This window comes from Haemaphysalis longicornis, unplaced genomic scaffold, assembly GCF_048455015.1.
Source record: "Haemaphysalis longicornis isolate Haplotype H1 unplaced genomic scaffold, Haemaphysalis longicornis Haplotype H1 scaffold_27, whole genome shotgun sequence".
Lineage (NCBI taxonomy): Eukaryota > Metazoa > Arthropoda > Arachnida > Ixodida > Ixodidae > Haemaphysalis > Haemaphysalis longicornis.
The window spans coordinates 2,530,462-2,551,767 of NW_027526325.1; the positions used below are offsets into that span (position 1 = coordinate 2,530,462).

Here is a 21,306-nt window from a genome sequence, read left to right on the forward strand (position 1 = left end):
CAAACTCACCATGCTCTGGCCGGTGAACTACCAGCGCGCCCTGCGACACAACCGCCGGTCCCCGTCGCAGCTTGATCTCCCCTCCAGCACACGAGAACCATCACCGGCCCCAGCATTCCTCCATGCCTATTTAAGAAGCTCACGCGCCCGAGTCAGTCGGGGCACGCCACCGCGAGGAACGCAGACATGAGAGCGCCGTTTTGACGCAGGTCGTCCTGCTTGCGAAAATCACTTCGGTTCTCCAGATTATCACCCCCGCCTGCCTGGACCCACACGGATGCCACGAGCAAAGCCACCATGCTCTGGCCGGCGACATACAAGCGCGCCCTTTGACACAACCGCCGTTCCCCGTCGCAGCTTGTTCTTCCCTCTGCACCCGAGAACAATCACCGGCCCCGGCATTCCTCCATGCCTATTTAGAAGCTCTCGCACCCGAGTCAGTCGGGCCACGCCACCGCGAGGAACGCAGACATGAGAGCGCCGTTTGGACGCAGGTCGCCTTGCTTGCGAACATCACGTCGGTTCTCCAGATTTTCATCCCTGCCTGCCTGGACCGACACGGCTGCCACGAGCAAACCCTCCATGCTCTGGCCGGCGACATACCAGCGCACCCTGCGACACAACCGCCGATCCCCATCGCAGCTTGTTCTTCCCTCCTGCACCCGAGAACAATCTCCGGCCCCGTCATTCCTCCGTGCCCATTTAAGGAGCTCCCGCACCCGAGTCAGCCGGGGCACGCCACCGCGAGGAACGCAGACATGAGAGCGCCTTTTTGACGCAGGTCGTCCAGCTTGCGAAAATCACTTCGGTTCTCCAGATTATCACCCCCGCCTGCCCTGACCCACACTGCTGCCACGAGCAAAGCCACCATGCTCTGGCCGGCGACATACCAGCGCGCCCTTTGACACAACCGCCTGTCCCCGTCGCAGCTTGTTCTTCCCTCCTGCACCCGAGAACAATCACCAGCCCCGGCATTCCTCCATGCCTATTTAACGAGCTCACGCGCCCGAGTCAGTCGCGGTACGCCACCGCGAGGAACGCAGACATGAGAGCGCCGTTTTGACGCAGGTCGTCCTGCTTGCGAACATCACTTCGGTTCTCCAGATTTTCACCCCCGCCTGCCTGGACCCACATGGCTGTTAGAGCAAACTCACCATGCTCTGGCCGGTGAACTACCAGCGCGCCCTGCGACACAACCGCCGGTCCCCGTCGCAGCTTGTTCTTCCCTCCTGCACCCGAGAACAATCTCCGGCCCCAGCATTCCTCCATGCCTATTTAAGAAGATCACGCGCCCGAGTCAGTCGGGGCACGCCACCACGAGGAACACAGACATGAGAGCGCCGTTTTGACGCAGGTCGTCCTGCTTGCGAAAATCACTTCGGTTCTCCAGATTTCCACCCCCGCTTGCCTGGACCCACACGGCTGCCACGAGAAAACCCACCATGCTCTGGCGAGTGACATACCAGCGCGCCCTGCGACACAACCGCCGGTCCCCGTCGCCGCTTGTTCTTCCCTCCTGCACCCGAGAACAATCACCGGCCAGGTCATTCCTCCGTGCCTCCGCACCCGAGTCAGTCGGGGCACGCCACCGCTAGGAACGGAGACATGAGAGCGCCGTTTGGACGCAGGTCGTCCTGCTTGTGAACATCACGTCGGGTTTCCAGATTTTCACCCCCGCCTGCCTGGACCCACACGGCTGCCACGAGCGAAGCCACCATGCTCTGCCCGGCGACATACCAGCGCGCCCTGCGACACAACCGCCGGTCCCCGTCGCAGCTTGTTCTTCCCCCCTGCACCCGAGAACAATCACCGGCCCCGGCATTCCTCCATGCCCATTTAAGAAGCAAGCCTATTCAATAAAAGAAGTCTACATACCATAACATAGGCCACAACATTTATTCTCATCTTGATTTGGCCTTTCACTGTGCAGTTCTCTTGCCATCTCTACATTGAGTCTCGAGCACAAACCCGTAGAGTAGTGACCAGTTCCACACGTCATTGACATATACAAGAAAACGCCAAAGCAGTTCAGCCTTTCAAAATATTCAATGAAGAAAGAGTGAACAGGAATTCATTTGAAGAGACTTTAAACCTCGCCACGCATTTATAAAAGTCCGACACGTTGAAGTGACGACCCAACTTATCACGACTCAAATCACGATGCCACCATAACGTCCCTTCCACAGGCCTGCACTCTCCAGGCAGCAAGGAGACCGTAGTAGAATTGTAGGCGGGAGCGAGATGCCCAGAACATGGCGTTGGGTATCCTTCACCAGTATACCTCGTTGGATAAACTTAAATAATTAAAACGTGCAATAGCTCTTGGTGTCGTGTGGGCCACGAGGCGAAGCGAGAGAGTTGGCACACTTTTCTATCATCAGTATTGTCACGAAGTCACAGACGACGCAGTTGTCTTCGAGGAAAACACGTTTATTGGAGCGAACTTGTGCTCCCCCAACAACTCAAAGAATACAGAGGCGTCGAAGCAGCAGTCAACAAAGTAACGTACGCATGCGAGCTAAGGCGATTCGAATACACCGGTTTCTGCCCTGCAGTCTTTTTATCTTTCGGCGCGCGTGGTTCTCGAACCGTCGATTCACATCTAGAACATTGTAGATCCTATGAGATTATTGTGGGCTGTTCACGTTAGATCGGAATGCTCTCCCTATCAGAACAGATAACATGCGGCACAGAAAAAAAAAGTGGAACACGCGCTTCCCTTGGCCCAGAGATAACACAGACCGGCGCAGCCGGGCGGCAAAAGCAAAATAGAAATAAACACAATGCATGGTTCGCGGCATTACCCCCTCTAAGAGTGCGTCGACCTGATGCTAACATAGGTGACAGTCCGAACAAATAAAAAATAGTTTAACTATTCGATACTCTTTCCTAAGTACCCGTCCGAGTGCAAGCTGGAAAATTTCAGATCGCGCGCCATCAGCCGCAAAGGGTTCGCACAACATCCGACAGATGGCGACGAGTGTACTGGCCAGTAGGAAGCCACCTGCCCTTCAGGAGAGGAATTAACCAACCTCTTGGGCGGGTGAGGAGCATCGCTAGGCGGATGTGACGTCAGTTTGCTCGCAGCGTTCCCGCGCGGTATGTTTACATTTTTCCGAGTGCTGCCTACACGGCGTACGTGCCGTAGCGATTCAAGTAGTCGCGTTCGACTTATGCAGTCGACGCAAGAATTCATAAACTGGCGATGGTTGTCGCCCTGTCAGTCGTCGTTCAACAGCTCCAGCGTCTTCTGGCACTACAGCTTTGCAGTTATCTGTGGGCGTTCAACTGTCCACCATCGGCCAACTAGGTGAGTGTTTTTTGGCGGGTTTGCAATCAGTTCGCATATCTCCTACTGCAAAGCTTGCTTTCTGCTCGCGGCAGTTATATTAGGGACGTTTACGAAATTCTTAACGGCGCGTTCTCACCGTCTTGCATTATTGTCGCTGTTAATGCTGCTCTGTTCGCGTCTGTCGGCGATCGCGAGCTGTTGACGGTTTGTTGCACGGCGCGGAAACTCGCTCGCATTGCAAACCCGTCTCGCCCATGACGTTTCCTTGTCTCTTTAATGTGGCGTCATTAACATCACTTGTTTTCCTCGACGCTTTTTCTAGACAACGTGCCTTGTGCTAACCGATCTTAATATTGTAACGAAAATGAACTTGCAGTACGATCTGTTGGTGAAGTCAGGTGAAGTTAGGAGCGTGACAGGTCCCTGTTGGCAAGGTTTTCGTGTGGTTCGTGAGGGCGTTGTAACACGCTACTTTAGCCTGTTTCACTCGTTGCTGCATCCAGCACTTTTGCTGCCAGGAGTGCCTGGCGAGGGATGCTTACGTCGTTATGTGTTTTCATCTTGAATAGTGGGGCCAATCGGCGTTCAATAACCGATGAAAATTCAGCGGGAACGACCCGGATAACGCAGGGCGGGCAAGAGCACTGCTTGTGTGGTCTTCGCTTTCGTTTGCCCTTTTTTAGTCATCCTATATTGTTTATTTATTTCTGCCTCAATGGTGCTTCATTCCTCATGTTCCATTTCTTTCTCTTGCAGCATCTCCTGACTGCAGTCACGGTGCCCCTAGCCTGCCTGCAGCACTCATCCTGGCATTCTAGTGGGAACTGCCATTCTAGTGCAGGCCACTTGTCACAACCAAACGGGTTCCCGACTTTTCCTGGCTTCTATTTGATGGTATACTTTAGATCCACCAGTGCGTTCTCACTCCGTGTACATTTCAAGCGAGGGTTTACAGTAACACGGTAGTTGATAGCCATGAAGACAGCAGCGTGTGTACTAAAAATCAAGTTTAGTTATTTATACCAATGTCAAAAAACCAACCTGGTCTATGCATCCATTCCAGCCTGACATTTTCAAATACAAGTCTTTCAGTGACTAGTGAAACAATGAAGAGGTAGGGATAGCTCATGCACTGCTTAGTTACTACCTTCATTTTTTTACTGTTGAAAATTTATGGATGATGCTATATGTACCACCTAGTGAAGTTCCACCAGAAATTGTTATATGCACTACCGATATAGCACAATCTATGAGGTGGGCTGGCGTGACCTTCGTGCAAACAGCACCGTACGTGGTTTCCGTCACGACAAAGTTTGCACTGTATTCTTGGGCGTGTAATGGGTTATGGCTGACCACAGGGCCGTTTACAGTGGTTTCCAGCTTTTAGTGGAGGCAGGAACATTAATTACGTGGTCGGCCAGGGCACAGTACATGGTGTTCGTCAACACCATAGATATACCGTGCCTCGGATGCCCGCGTCATATATATATATTTTTTAATTTTACTTTTGAGTTTTGTGTAAGCAAGGATGTATCTAGTGCCCCTATGCTGTCTATCCTTGGTTTTTGTAAACACTAAGTAATATCGCACGGTAGCTTTATTCATCGTAATGAGATTTCTCAGGTGCCAGATTGCTCAGATCTCACATGGTTTCCTATGGCTGCAGGGATATACAATGTCTTTGGTTCTATTCTTGGCTGCCGGGGCTGCATTGAATTTATAAAGCCAAAGAAATTAACCTTTTGTACACGATGTCTTGGTTTACGCTAAAGATCCTTGAGTGAGAGGTCTACCACACTGCCCTGTGCCTCATAGTAAGAAGTGACCTAAGTTTACTCGATTATGATGCAATTACTTAATGCCTTCTCATGTAAACTCTTGAGTGCAAACGGGAGAAGGTGCACCTACCTCGCCTTGAGCTGTTAGACTAAGTTGCTTTTTTCGCACGACATCTAAGCTGTGTGAGAAAGCCATACAGGGCTAAGAATGTTGTAAGAAATGCCTCTTACGTGAGGCAGCTCATACATAATGTTAAAAAAAAGCGTGTCACATTATTTTGCAGTGCGCTCTTTAAACGTTTTACACCCCTCCTACCGCCCTGCTTTTATTGTTAATAAAGGCACTTTGCATAAGTAGACACAGGAAAATGAAGCAGAAAGACAGATTTTTTTTTTTCAGCTGCACAGTGTCGCAGGCTATGCACCTGACGCAATGCTGTTTGTTCATCACGGTTTGCACTGTGCTTTGAAACAGTTTGTTACCAAGGTCCAAAGATTCACTTGGCTATTTCATGTCAGGAATGATACAAAGGGATCATCTGTGGAAGCAATGCCCATCTTATTCTTGTCATTTTGTAATTTATGAGAGCTGCTGCAGCCAAGCATTCTATGGTATATTTATGAACTAGAAAATACATGAAAAAGGCAGTCTCTAAGCTGGAGGGAAACTATCGAGTAGCATATGCATTTAGTTTAAATAGTGGCGTGTTGCCCAACTGCTGGGCAACCGCATTAATTTTATGCCATGCTTGTGATTTGCTCAAGTATGAACTAGTCTTAGGCATTTACGTGTTGATAAAAGAATTCCGTGCTATCTTCATTCATTCACTGCAACTCGTTTGTGCTCATGGGGAGCATTCGGAATATGACCCTTAGCATGATAAAAATCAGAATACGCTTTACTCAGTTGGACTCAAGATATACCTGATCAGGACACGTCTACTCCTGAATGCTTAAATACCTGATCACATAAAAAATTGCCAACTTAACAAGCTGCAGGAAAAGAAGCAGCCCCATTCCTTCACCATAAAATAAAAAGAAGACGAGAAGAAACTATTTTACATTTGCAAAAGGTCCAGGCGAGGCTGTTGTTTCTTACGCTTTCAAAAATACATTAATACTGTTGTTGTTTTACAATATAAAGTGAATTTTCCTTACACTACTTCCTCGACTTCAGTTGTTTTCCTTTCTGGGTGACCTATGAGACCAAAGGTGCAATGTAATTAAAGGAGCCATGAAGAGAAAATTCAAGTTGGTTTTATTCGAAAGATTTCGTGTTTTATAGCGCCCCCAGCGCTTGTCCGGATACGAACGGTGCTTTATTCACTGAGAAATTAAACAATTTAGGTTAAAATTTTGATTTTCCCGCTCAATCGTGCGTTTTCGTGGTCCTAAGTGACATCACAGGAACCGACCGCTCTGCAGCCTAGAGTACCTTCATTCACGCATCCGCCATACAGGGTAGAGACACGTAACGCTGGCGCCGCCATGTTCAGTTGCTCGCTCGCCGCCGAAGCAAGTCATTGTATCAAAACCGCGCTAAAATTATCACCGCAACGCGGTTTACAGAAGAAGTTTGAATCATATTGTCTGTTTCGCGTTGCTAGGTCTCGTGGGAAACGAAAAGAATAACGCGTTGAGCCCGTTGGCCCAATTGCGGCGGCACGGGACCTTTCAAAGGTTGTCTCCACCCTGTACAGCGGTGTTGGTTTGTTCCCGCGTTTCCGCGTTTCTTTACGTTCCGTAACCTAGATGGCGCCACCATACCGTGGCAAGCGTTTGGTTTGTTTTTGCCCGCATTTAAACCTGGCTTGTTTTTGTTCTGGGAGAAAATATTCGTTCCCTGAAACAGTGCTCGCTCGACAAATGGGGTCACGTAAGGCACCATTGCTTGCGTCAATCGGCCAGTGTCGTCTGAGACAACCCCAAGCCCCGTAGTGCTGTGCAGCTAAACCAAAGCATGCTGTGCGCAGTACGAACAGCAGAACGCATCAGTACTTCTATGTTTACATGTGCTTTCGTAACTTCCACTGTTTGTCCCGTCATTCTTATTGCTTTGTAAAGAATGTGCCCTAAATTTAAGCGCAAATCGCTCGTTCGCCTAGTTTGTAAGCTCTACCTAATTTGCGTCTGCTTCTGCCAGCCTCCGCCAATCGCAGAGCTTAGCCCATGTGACATCACAGGTTCTGTTGCGGGAACTGAGCTGGTGAGTCGCATGACCATTCCCGTTTTTCCTAATTATGTAGCTTATTTGAGCGAAGTTTACGTTAAAAGTGGTGTCAGTATGATTCTAACGAGACAATCTTTTGAATGAACCAAACTTGTGTTTTCTCTTCATGGCTCCTTTAACAGTATGGCTATGTTGGTTGTAAACATGATAGAAAAGGACCACAAAAATATGCATGGCAAAACTCAGGTCTTTTGTTGTGTTGTTTTTCATTTATAGTTAATTTTGTTTTGTCCTATGGCACAATGCAATTCTCGAAACCAGCTTTCCTCAGAAACCTATTGAGCACAATTTTTCATACTAGGCAACATTACATACAATGGCTGCACAACACTTTTTGCCTGAATATAAATGTGGCTAAAAAATGTCTTCGTTATTTTGAAGCAGGCAGTTTTCATTGCCAGTCAGACAAAATGGGGCCAGATGCCATCTGTGCAGAACCGCATGTGACCGCACCATGGGAGGAGGAGAACAAACATTTTATTGAGCCTTTAAAGGCCCCTTAGGGGACGTGGTGACCGGTGTCCGCAGCAGCCCTCGCCGTGACCACCCGTTGGGTAGACAGGTCGGAGCTGCCCAGTGCCTCAGCCCAGTGCCCACCGTCTGCTAAGAGAGGATAGGGGTTGTGGGGACAGTTCCAAAGAAGATGGTTCAGTGTTTCCACTGCTCCACAGGCCGTGCAGTTGGTGGAGGGGTAGACGGAAGGATAAATATGGTGCAGGTGGTAGCGACATGGGAGGGTATGGGTTTGCACCAGTCGCCGTAGCCGTTCTTCCCTGTTGGATAAATCCGGGTGTGCGGGGGGGGGGGGGGAGCTGGCGGCGTAAGAGGCGGTAATGTGCCGTAATGTCTTGGAAGGTCAAGAGACTGTCCCGAGCTGATAGGGCTCCGTGAAAGGGTTCGAGGCTAGGGCCTGCTCGGACGGTGAGCTCTCGAGCGGCCCTATGTGCTGCCTCATTTCCCCCCACACCCATGTGGGCCGGAGTCCAAATCAGCTTTATTTGCATGGTAGCAGGATTTTTGAGGAGAATTCGGAGCGCCAGGGGCGAGATCATGCCTCTGGCGTAATTTCGAATGGCCGTTTCGAATCCGAGATGATAGTGATAGGGTGCGGCCTATGTGTAAGGGCTAGCGCGATGGGTGACCGGTAAAAAGCGCAAAGGCTCATGGGTACGTTGTCTGCTCCAGCCACTTCCGGTTCGAGATCTCGCCTGGCCTCCCGTACGCCGGCGGCTTTCACGCGCTTGTGTGCATCTTGTTTATTTGTCACAGAGTGCTAACCTTTCAGAGAAGCCCCTAGTAGAATTCATTGTTGTTACACATTGAATGTGTGATGCATGAGTGGTTTTTTTTTTCAGTGGAAACAGATAAACAACAAGCACAAGCGCGCGCGAAAGCCGTCGGCGTATGGGAGGCCAGGAGAGCTCTCGAACCGGAAGTAACAGAACTCCGCGGGAGCAGACAGTGCACCCATGAGCATTTGCGCTTTTTACCGGTCACCTATTGCCGCCTCTTCCACCTCAGCGGGTCAGTTGGTGCGGTCTGTTAGGGATTTAAGAGGAGGAGTGTTGGGATGGTTGATTACTGCTGCGACAGCGTATGCAACCTGCCATCGATAGCAAGCTGCGTCCACGTAAACCGTAGTGGGGTGGACGGGGTATTTCTCTGTAAGTGCTTGTGCTCGTAGTTCCCTACGCTGCTTGTTGAAAACAGGGTGATATTGCGCGGTAAAGGGTGGATAGTGAGGGAGCCATGAATGTCGGCTGGTACCGGGAGCCTGTCATCACAGAGGATAGGGGCTTTAAGGTTAAGAGTAACAAGGAGAGTGTGACCGGTGGGGGTGGATGAGAGCCCATTTAGCTGACCGATAAGGTGGGCTTCAATGAGTTCCTCCGCAGTATTGTAAATGCCGAGTTTCTCGAGTCTGGCAGTGGTAGTGCTCTGAGGGATTTGTAGCGCCGTTTTTTAGGTCTTTCGAATGAGGCAGTTGACTTTAGAAAGTTTGGTACGCGAGGGCAAGAGATACGGGAGGGAGTAAGTGAGAAGGCTGAGCCCAAATGCCTGTATCAGCCGGATACGCTCCGTTTCTTTGAGCCCCTTGTTGTGGGCAGCAATCCTGCGGATGAGGGCGATCGTCTGATTCACCTGAGAAGTCAGCTGTGCTAGGTACTTAATGTTTGCGCAATTGCGCTGTATGCAGAGCCCAAGTATTTTCAGGACTTCCACTTGGGGAACATCCCTACCAACAATCCGGACCTCAATGGTGGGTGTCTGGGCTGGGTTGCCGGTTGATTTTGCGGGGAGGATTAAAAGCTCGGATTTTTCAGGTGAGCATCCAAGCCCAACTTGCGCGGCGGCGGTAACTAAGTCAGCTCCCTGTTAGAGAACCTCCTCGATTTGAAAGTGGCTGCCTCTGGTGGTCCACAGCGTAATATTATCGGCCTATATGCTGTGGAGTAAGCGAGGGATCGCGGCGAGCTTACTGGGAAGGTGGATTAGGGCAATGTTAAATAGGAGTGGGGATAATACTGTTGCAAAAAAGAAACCAGCGGCAAGCACACGCAGGACAAGAGAAGGAGGGACACAAACACAATTGGCTCTTAGGGACACAATTGGCTCTTAGGATAATACTGCGCCTTGAGGCGTGTCAATGGTTGGGAAATGGATAGTGTCGGATTGTAGGTCACCGAGCTGAATAACAGCCGTGCGGTCTGAAAGGAAGTTACGGATATAGTTGTATGTGCGGTGACCCGGAGTGAAAGTGGCAACGTTACACAAGCCTGGTGTGATAGCCTGGTGTGATAAGCGATCAAAGCTTTCTAAAGATCAAGTGCCAAAATGGCTCAATTATCTACCTTTGAAGGGGCAGCGATAATTCCGTGTTTTAATTGCAGGAGTACATTTTCGGTTTCCGCACCATGGGAAGTGTTGTCCAGTTTTTTTGCAAATCGCTTGTTAGCCCTACGGGAACCGCAGCACGTGTAGTGACTGCCATAATCTTTGTCTCAGCCTTATAAATTGACGTGAACCTTTTTCCTCCTTACTTAAAACAGATTTCCTTTTTGTTTGATCCTGTTTACAGCAAGCACTTTTTTGTAGAGAAAAGGAACTGCCACCTGAATAAAACCACCTCTGCTTCAAAAATGCACTGATCAAGATTAGTATCATACTAAAATGGGAACATATAAATGTTAAAATGTAAAAAATTAGCCGTATACACAAATAACTAATGAAGTGTGCCACTGCATAAATTGGTTTTCAATAGATAAACAAAGGAGTGCTTCAAAGAGAAAGGACAAGAAAAAGGGCAGGGGTGTTTTCTGGTCTGCTTCACTACAACCTAAAATGATGATTTGGCTCTTAGGAAGATTAAGTACACTATTTATATGGTACTAGGAAGTGTCCAAGCAGCATTTCTGACTCGCCCCGTCTTTCTACGAGCATTACTGACAGTTTCTCTCTTGTTGATCGAAGAAAGAAGTGAAACGCGCTGAAAGCATCAAATCTGCATTCGTACCGTTCAGTTGCATGGTCTGGCTCATTAACAAGGAACCACACGACAAACAGACAAGCTCACACGTCAGCTCAGAGTTGCGTATCGAGAAATTCTGGGTGAGCTAGAGAAGGTTGCCAGGTCTTGCACTTAAACATCAGTAAAGCATGCATTATGCGACAAACCAACGACGACAGAAATAGCTACCTTCATACTGGGCAAGTATTTGAACCACTGTGGCGTGTTAACGCCGCGATCAGAAAGTTGCCACGCCAGCTTGACAGCCCTGGCGCGAATCGTGTGTGTCAGTCCGGGCCACAATTGAAGACTTCTGCGTTATTACCGTGATTTGTGGCAGCCAGATTGGTGGGATCGACCCATGGATGATCGGTCAGAAGCAGTGACAAGCAGCCATGTTGAGCCTCCGAACGCTTGAAAGTACGTGTAAACATATAAAAAAGTGTTTCTGACTGCACCTAGATAATGCTATATCGGTGGTGGGTATAGCACTTCATAGGTTGTATTCACTGGTGTGGCCCACAAGTGGGCGACCCTGTATGTGCCGCAGCGTCTGTGATACGTCGGACTCCATGAGATTGCGGTAATCGACCTTTTTCTATTAGCAATCTGCACATGCGCGGGCTGGTAATCCGCCATTCTAGGCAGTCGTCTCGGGCAAAACAAACAAAAGGGTGCCCCCTCCACTTGTTGCTGGGGTAGCAGCTATGCTTTCTAGTGATGCACGTTTTTATTTCTTCTTTTTCGACAGCATGTGGTGAGTTGTGCGTGCACACATAGGATTTCAAAGGAAAGGGGTGAAGACTTGAGGTTGACCACGGTACGAGCACATGGCTACCAGCAAGGGGGTGAGCGGTGCAAGCATGGCACAACTCGGGAGATGGCATCACGTGCACTGGCTTCATTTAATATAAATATAGCATATAAATATAAATCGGCGTGTGCATAAAGCATTTCTTCGAAAGCAATATTTGGTTTTTGTTTTCAACTGTGCATTAAACGGCACTTGTGTCAACATCGGTAGTCGCAGGCGACTGCAGCGTTGCCTCTGTCATGCTGTGTCGCTTTCGTTCATAGCTGCAGTTTCACTCTACAGTGATGCAAAGTTCTTGAGGGCAAGGAGAGCACCACCACGTAATTTGAGTGCAATTAATAGATCTTCTCTTAATACTAAGGCCGACAATCGGGTTGAAGTGGTGCAGACGATATGCACCGAGGTTTTCTTTTTTCTGCGAGGTGTGGGCACAATGCGCAGGCACAGACGTGGTGGTTTCCAGTGTTGTCGGGTGAAGAAATCTCCCTCTGAAATTTTCAGTGAATACCATCTATTGGGTTGCAGTCCAGTATTTCTGAAAGGTTCTTCGCTGCTATTGTGACAAATTTTTTAGAGCAGTCATGGTGGCTAAGATGGTAGTCATGAGAAGCTGAATCACTGTTCCAGAGGAGGCTGGAACAACTGCGCTATTGCTCCGCTTGTTCCCAGGCTTGGGTTGCGACATCAGTGTCCTGACAGCACCACACCTAGCTTGCTCATCCCAGAGCTTGCAGTCTCCTCCTGATGCATTTTTCTTGCTCTTTGCTCCGCCTCCTTTCCATCTTGAGGTTCGTGCTTAAATACTCTCATCATGTCTTTGCAGCACCTGCTGACTGGGCTCTAGCCTGTGCCTGCTGGTGAAGAGAAGTTTGCTGTGAGACGAGGGTCTTGACGAGCACGTAACTCCTGTTGGTAAAGTGAAGCTTTCAGGACCTCACTGATTGCATTCAATGTGGCTACATAGTGCACTGCAGGAAAGCTAACTTTACACAGTGAGTTTCACAAAGCGATGAGGATGATAAGCAAAAGCACATCAAGCACCTCAAGAAAAAACGCTTTCCATGGTCATAATGGAACCAGTGTCCCTTGCATTATGAAACCATTGTCTGTCAGACTGCGCCCTTCTGATACGGTCGAAGCAGTTTAGATTTTGGACTTTGACTCAAGTCGCAAGAGAGAGAGAGAGAATAAACTTTAATTAAATGCTGAAAATGCTTCAGAGAGGTGTCCTCATTCCAGGATGCCTTGAGCTCAAGCCGCGTTGACAGTCCTTTTGATCAGGCACAGCTGACCTTCGAGGCCGGAGCTGGCCAGAAAGCTTCGAGTTAGAAAGGAACATCAGTTTTTGATCAAAAACTTTATTTTTACAGTTATGATGATAAGAAGGGGGGATGCATGTGGTTTTTCATTGAAACTGTAGATATGAAATTTGTTTCTGTGTAATACGACTCTATTCACATTTATTTGGATTTTTATGTTTGATTTTACGACAGCCTTTTAAAAAAAACTGCTGGAGGGGCGCAGCTGAATAAAGTACCAGTTAACTGTGCACAAGTCAAGGAGTGCAATAATACTAGCATTATCATTCTATCTGGTCTGTAGCAGAAGTTACAGCCATGTGAAGTTTTGGCCTAGAAAATGGGAACCAGGAAAACTGGTGTTGCCGTCCGGGCCCAAACTTCAAACAGCTGTCACTTCTGCTACAGACCATATATAATGATAATGTTAGTCTTATGGCAGTCAGTCCTTGATTTGTGCACAGTTCACCGGTACCTTGTTCAGCTGCATCCCTCAAGCAGTTTTTTTACAAAGGCTGTCAAAAAATCAAACATAAAAGCCAAATAAAGTTTAATATAGTTGTTTTACACAGAAACAAACTTCATATCTACAATTTCAATGAAAAACCACATGCATCACCCAATTTTTATTGTCCTATTGTAAAAACCATGTTTTTTTTTGTTTAAGACCAGGGTGCCCCCTTAGAAAAAAAGAATTTGAGTTTTTTGGTAGACAGCCCGGTAAAAGACCTCCAAAAAGCAAAGATTGTGGTGTGTTTCCACCATACTACTCTAGGGTGCTGGTGGCAACTGCCCTGGATGAACTGCTTTTAAACTTTATTTCAGGAAATGAGTGAAGATCAATCCCCTTTTACGGTGGGGTGCTACATGAATGGTTCATTTTCAGCCACTAGATTCAAATGTCATGTCTTCATCCTCTCTCTAAGGGGTTTTGGCACCTCCCCTTAAGGGTGATTGACCTTGACTTGTGACAGCCACGCAGCACTTTTTTCATTTGTAACATCATGGCAATTCGCAGTCCCACTTCCAGTTTGTTTCCTCCTAATGTGTACTGTGGAGTACAGACTACTGGGTGGTAGTAGTGTCGCCAGCAAGCAGTCCTCTAGCTCCCACGTTGCTGTTCATCTCTACCATCCAGCCACACGCCTGGTTGATAAGAAAGTACAGTGGCTACTAAGACTCCCTACCCTTAATTTTGTCCATTTGCCGTATTCTTCGTCTCTGTTCAGCTGCGTGAGAAGGTTCAGCCGCAGCTGCTGTGCTCTTCTATTGCTCAGTCTCCTATCCAGAGAGTTCCTCTCCACAGTTATGTGCAAATCTGTGGTTGTCAGTTTCATCAGTGCTCTCTGTTACTTGTTCTGTCATGTGTTCATTAGTTGCTGTAATTGCAAGGAAAAAAAACGTGCACGCTTTTGTCTTACGACAATAATGGCTTTTTTTTTAACGTTTATTGAAATGTAAAAAATAACACCCGGGGGTCTCTTGCTAGTGCATCAGACCCCCTTAGAAGAAGCGATTAGTTAAAGTTCACGGCGGGTATGGGTGGGAAAAATAGTGGGTCGGTATATGAAATGCAGGAGTGTGTCCCACACTGCCTCCGCTAAATTAGGTGGGTAGGAGGGACGCAAGAGATTATTTAAGGAATTTGGTTGTAAGTTAGTGGGAAGGGTGTCTGAGAACCTGTCTTTCAGTTAAACTGAAAGTTTTCTCGTGAGGGATTCCTTGCTTGATTGTCATCTGAGCTTGGACGTTGCCTCATTGAGCTATCACTTTTACTTGCATGCAGTTTGGACTTTTGATGGCAGTGGCTATGAAACTTCGCCGCTTGACTTTGCATGACGAAAGCTTCGCGTTCAGCTGTCGTCGTCATTAGATTGTGAGGTGCACTATTTTTGTCTAATTTTGCATGTCAATGCACCGCTATCCAGATTCAAACTGCTTTGACCATGTTGTAATGGTGTCACGGAATAGATGTTGGTTTCACACCGCGAGGGTCCTGATTTGTTTGACTGCAGGAAGCGTTGTTTTTTTCTGCACTTCTTTACCGACGATCATTATCATTGTCAGAGAAAGTTGGCTTTTCTGCAATGCCTTTTTGGCATGGCATATTCCACTGGCGAGACATAGAAAGTTCAAGCACTTTTGGTCCAGTGAGTAGCAATCTGCACGTATTTGTAACCATACAATACTGAGTTAGCACCCTTCGATCCTTCCTGTCTTGTGCCAGCAGTCTCGTCATCCAACACATGAAAGTGCCCTCGACTTTTGCCCGCACTTTTCACTTATGCCTGACCCAATAACTTTTGTTGATTTCCAGTGTTGCGCATGTCACACTTTCATTCAGGGTCACCTGGGGGCAGATAAGCGCCTGCTTGTATTTTTATCAAGTGGTTTTAGCCACGGAGCATGCTTCGCACTCTTGTGTGAGCAGCATTATGGTGCCTTGGTGCTTGTCCAGCAAGTGATGTGATGCCATGTCAATAAACATTCTTCAGTGTTTGTGACGACTTTGGTGTTTTCTTGGCTTCACTTTCATATAGTGAGAGTTGCTATCCATCAAGAAGCATACACTTACAAATGCTATGTATTCTTATTTTTTCTTGGAGGTGAAATTTACAAAGTTTTCTTGGCAACACAGCATAACATCAAAACAAATAAAACCAACTAAAATAGCAAATGTGGCATATTTTTAAAATTAATAAACGGTGGAAAAACAACACAGCACGAGAGAGAGAGCACGAAAAGTGACAGCACTGTCTGTTTGTACCATTCTGTTGTTTTCGTGCTAAACATTTTCAAATAAATAAATATGCAAGGAATGCAGTTGAAGTAGGGTAACTTTTTGTTTGAGCTTGTCTCTTGGACATACAAGAACATTTCTTGAATCGATAGCTGGAATGCTGGATGCAATTTTCGATATTAGGCAAGCACTGCATTCTCGAATGGACACAACAGTATGTTGTTCAATTCTTATTTGCGATTGCATTGTGCAGTTTAACCCGTACAAAACATCTGGCCAAAGTCCAAAGCATTGGTTTAGGTAGAACAAAAAAAAAATGCCTGTGTGCCAAGATTTCAAAGCATGTCAAAGATTTATAGGTGGCCTGACTTAACCTATAGCCCTCCACTGCAGTTACCCATCATAGCTGGCCCAAGTTATGCTGAGCTTTTCCTCATGAAACCTGAAAAGTTGAATTTTGATGTTTACAGCTACGCTGTGCAATCTATAAGCCTAGCATAATTTACTCTTCAGTATTTTTACTCTACCCAGGTTTTCTGTTTATTACACCACAATCAAAGTTTGCAGCCAGTGTTGAATTGACGAGCGTCAACCAATCCAGGTTGAAAGCACAAAATGCTCTAACAGAAATCGCAGTCTTCACATGTGATCAAATACGTAGTTCTTTAACACTAAACAAGGCTACTGCAGAATGCTAGGAGTGTAAAATATACTCGATGAGGTGCAGTTGGCCAGTGTGTAATTTAAGCAGCATTGTTTTAAGACAAACGGGAATTGGTGAAACAGCCATGAGCTTCTGACAGCAGCTATCATCGTGACTGGCCAATTCACCTGAGTGGGGATGTTGCGGCTATGTGCTGTAGCTTAAAGGCCAACTGCACTCAAATTTTTGTTTGTCCAAATTTGATCCAGATAGGTAGTCTATGCTCCTAAAGTCACCATGGCGAAATCCTTAGCTCCGGTATTACAGAGCACGCCAGGTACCTTCGTTCAAAGCACCCCCGAGCAGACGACGTATGCACCTGGCGGAGAGTCGCCGAAACCAGTTCCGAGAGGCCTTGTGACGGAGGTTGGGGAACCTGTCCCGTGAAGCTCGCGCTTCTCCGGCGTCTTGCATGGCGCTGCGCAAGCTGGAGGAATGCGTTCGGCCGGGATTTCTCTGCTACTCCAGCGCGCTGTACCGCCGTCATCATCACGTTTAAAACTAACCGCATAGGTAGCAATATCCGCCTTTTTTTTTTCAATGCAATGAAAGAGGTTAGAAGCCTACAAACTATTTTTACATGAAAATATTTTTACTCAAGGGAAAACAAAGCGCGAAACGAGCAGTTGCCCTACATTTGTCACTTCTTTTGCACCTACCACAGAAAGATATATTATAAATTCGTGACCATTGGCACTTCCCCGTCCAATATCGGCCATATTTGGGCTGGCCCAACGCCACCTTTTAGACCTTTCCAAAAGTTTCACGACCTAACTAGAGTTGCTGTACACGCAGGTATAAACATTTTGTCGTCTTTTGCCTCTCTCGCTAAGTGAACTAAAATCAGCCTTTCTCGTAGTAACAAATACATCCGCACAAATATCGGCCGTCGTCCTCGCGAAGTGCGAAAGCTAACAAAACTGCTTTTCTCCTAAAAAATAAACTAGATTTTTTGTTCAATTCTCAAGGGAAGTATTTACTAGTGGTAGAGCGTTAGATATAGTTCACTTGAAAGTAAAGTGTTTTCAGCAGCACATGCCTCTGGTGAAAGTAGAAAACAGTGCCACATATACGAAACTTTTTCGTGTTTTAGTACATCATTTAGATGTGGAAGCTGGCTTATAGTTTCAGACCACTTTTTAAATTCGATTCTCAATGTGCAGCAAGGTGAAAAATACTGGGCCGATATTCACGAAGCTGTCTGTACCTAATGTATTGTAGAAATAGTGATTGATCTCCGCCTGCTTGCAGTTTGTTCCCTTCAAACTGAGCGATGTGATTTCCGAGGCGCCGGCTAACGAAAGCTTCTTTTCGATATCGTAGAAGCAGGTAGCTTTGTAAATCGGGGTCCGCTTTTTTACTCGCAATGCCAAGAATCGCCACTCCGGCAGTTATTCTGGTGGAAAAAAATTACTGTCGGGCGGTCTACTTCACCTCAATTGATAGCAACGCGATGGCGGAATTGGGCATAACTCCATTATCATGGGCAAACGTTGGTGGAAATAACAGTGCCAAACCGCGACGCTACCACCCGCATTTGAAGGCGGCTGTGAGCAGCCGTCGGTGCTAGCGCGGCCGCTTCCGTTCCCTCACGTACGTCACGTCCGGCCGCCGGTAATGGCCGCCTTTTCTATTCAGTTTCGGTTCCGAAAACGCCAATTTCGCGAGCCGTTTGCATCGCGCGCGTTCATGTTTGAAACGCAGTATTTTGCATTTCGCACCCTTTTTATGTGTACTATAAGGTGACATTATTTTTACGTTGTCGAAAATTTGAGTTCAGTTGGCCTTTAAGCGTGTGGCCTAATGAATTGCCAAGAAATTTAAAACTCACTGTATGTCGGGTTGCTTGTACCTGTGGACTTTTTTCAGTTTAAGGGCATAATGCGCTCCCTGGGTCCACCTTTAGTCAGCTAGACCCACTGAGCTATAGTGGTGTCAAGGATGTGGTGCTGGACTTGCACTAGGGATGTCCTGGGTTTGATTCCCATGTGGTTTGAACTCTTCCCAAAGTTTTGAACTCAATCCACTCTTTGCTCTCTTTGCACTGCCGGCTGGTTTAGGAGCTGTTGTGCTAGTACAGACAGCGGATAGTGGCTTCTTAGTCAATGGGCCACTTATTGCTTTCGCGTTGATAAGGTAGAGTTTTCAAGATTGTGTGTTACCGTCGGTTACACTTGCCACATTTAGGGTGCTTAAATCCGACCATGTGCAAATTGCAGGCCTGTGATAAATGGGTACAGGTGATTATCTAGATGCATAAAACTGCGCCTACTGTCAAGGCATGCCGTGAATTTGTTGGTGGAATGGACATTTACAAACATGCATTCGCATGATTTCCACTGCAGCATAAAAAATTGAGGTAAAAAAGGTGCATTGTAATTTTGCAGCTCCAAAGTAGTACACTACATAAGACCAGCACTGCTTCCCCTTGTGGTGCTTTGGACGGCTCACAGCAAAGTCCACTAAGCATCAGAATCAGCTAGTGCTTGATGTAGTTGCTACATCTATTCCCTTTGAAACGCAAGCTGCTGGACACCAGATTTCCTTACACTAATAACATTAGAATTGGGTTAGAAAAGTGAAATGAACTGGAAAGCTGTGGGTGAAAAGTATGATCAACATGACAATTCCAACAGGGACAAGACCACGTTGTTTTGGGAGCTTTACCCAAAAAGACCAAGGCATTGGCAACGAAAGGAGCCCCGGCTGAAAACAGAGCAAGGCCTCACGGCTTGTGGAGGGTGCTTCTCGTGCTAGAATATAACTGCCTGTCATCATGCGATTTCGACTGCCCAGGAGTCTTCACCACCACTGTGTTGACATTGAAGGAAGATGACAGGAAAGTGTCCGCAAAGCCGCGCATCAAGGCTACTATTCCTGTTGACACTGGACAGACAAGAGCCAAAATAACAACTAAACTAGTTTTCTGCACAAGAAAGAGGTCACTTTCTTGTTTTGCCAAAGCTAATAACATGCCCTTAAATAATCCATGCATGACATATGTTCACCACAGATGGGTTTGGGTGCATCAAATTATTTGTTATACTGAACCTTTTTTTCCCGCACTGAGCAGTGCGAACTCGCAGGAAGCAGTTTTATTTCGTGTAAGGCATTTCTAAGAGCAACGCAATCACTTTGTTCTCTGTCTACTTTACTCATACTATCAATTCATAAATTTATACCAGCAAATAGAAAACAAACAGAAAGAAGAACACAATTTAGCGCATGAGATATCCCCAGCTGTCTGACACTCGCTGAAAGATTTGTAATGGTCAAGCTGGCATAGATCTGTAGATCGTTTGGTTTTGTTTTCACCGGCATTTCCAGTACACGCTGCTGTCTTCATGGCTATCCACAGCTGTGTTAGTGTAAGCACTCGCTTTAAATGTATGCAGAGAGAGAACGCAGCAGTGTATCTGAAGTATACCATCAATTATAAGACAGGCAAGGGCGGGAACCCGTTAGGTCGTGACAAGTGGCCTGCGAACATCAGTTCCCACTAGAATGGCAGGATGAGTGCTGCACGCAGGATAGGAGCACCGTGACTGCAGTCAGGAGATGCTGCAAGAGAAAAATTAACGTGAAGAATCAAACAACGTTCACGCAACAGTAAATAATCTACGACGACTGAAAAGAAGGGCAAACGACAGAGAAGACCACACAAGCACTGCCCCTGCCCTGCGTTGTTACCGGGGTCGTTCCGCCTGCATTTGCATCAGTTATAGAACGCTGAGTGGTTCACTATTAAATATGAAAACACATAACGAAGTAACCATCCCTTGACAGGCACTCCTGGCAAGCAAGAGCAGGAAAGAGGTGCAAGAGGCTAAAGCAGCGTGTTACAACGCCGTCACGAACCACACGCGCACACGAAAACCTTGCCAACAGCGTTCTGTCACGCTCTAACTTCACGTATAGATCGCACAGCAAGTTCATTTTCGTTACAACATTAAGAGAGGTTAGCACAAGGCACGTTGCCTAGAAAAATCGTATAGGACAACAAGCGATGTTAATGACGCCACATTGAAGAGACAAAGAAGCGCCACGGGCGAGACGGGTTTCCGCGCCGTGCAACAAACCGCCAACAGCTTGCGATCCCCGACAGACGCGAACAGAGCAGCATAAACAGCAACAATAATTCAAGATGGTGAGAACGCGCCGTTAACAATTTCGTAAACGTCGCTAATATAACTGCCGCAAGCAGAAAGCACGCTTTGCAGTAGGATATATGCGAACTGATTGCAAACCCGCCAAAAAACACTCACCTGGTCGGCCGATGGTAACAGATAACTGCAAACCTGTAGTGCCAGAAGACGCTGGAGCTGTTGAACGACGACTGACAGGGCGACAACCATCGCCAGTTTATGAATTCTTGCGTCGACTACATAAGTCGAACGCGACTACTTGAATCGCTACGGCACGTACGCCGTGTAGGCAGCACTCGGAAAAATGTAAACATACCGCGCTGGAACGCTGCGAGCAAACGTGACGTCACATCCGCCTAGCGATGCTCCTCACCCGCCCAAGAGGTTGGTTAATTCCTCTCCTGAAGGGCAGGTGGCTTCCTACTGGCCAGTACACTCGTCGCCATCTGTCGGATGTTGTGCGAACCCTTTGCGGCTGATGGCGCGCGATCTGAAATTTTCCAGCTTGCCATCGGACGGGTACGTAGGAAAGAGTATCGAATAGTTAAACTATTTTTTATTTGTTCGGACTGTCACCTATGTTAGCATCAGGTCGACGCACTCTTAGAGGGGGGTAATGCCGCGAACCATGCATTGTGTTTATTTCTATTTTGCTTTTGCCGCCCGGCTGCGCCGGTCTGGGTTATCTCTGGGCCAAGGGAAGCGCGTGTTCCACTTTTTTTTTCTGTGCCGCATGTTATCTGTTCTGATAGGGAGAGAATTCCGATCTAACGTGAACAGCGCACAATAATCTCCTAG

At 47.2% G+C, this 21,306-nt stretch overlaps 1 long non-coding RNA gene across 1 annotated transcript; it reads left to right on the top strand.

The window, feature by feature from the left end:
- Nucleotides 1-3,130: 3,130 nt before the first annotated feature.
- LOC144172929 (uncharacterized) lies at nucleotides 3,131-12,660 on the top strand. The gene is made up of 3 exons (XR_013323135.1): nucleotides 3,131-3,310; nucleotides 4,049-4,186; nucleotides 12,446-12,660. It is a non-coding gene; the product is annotated as an uncharacterized LOC144172929 (long non-coding RNA).
- The last annotated feature ends 8,646 nt before the right edge of the window (nucleotides 12,661-21,306 follow it).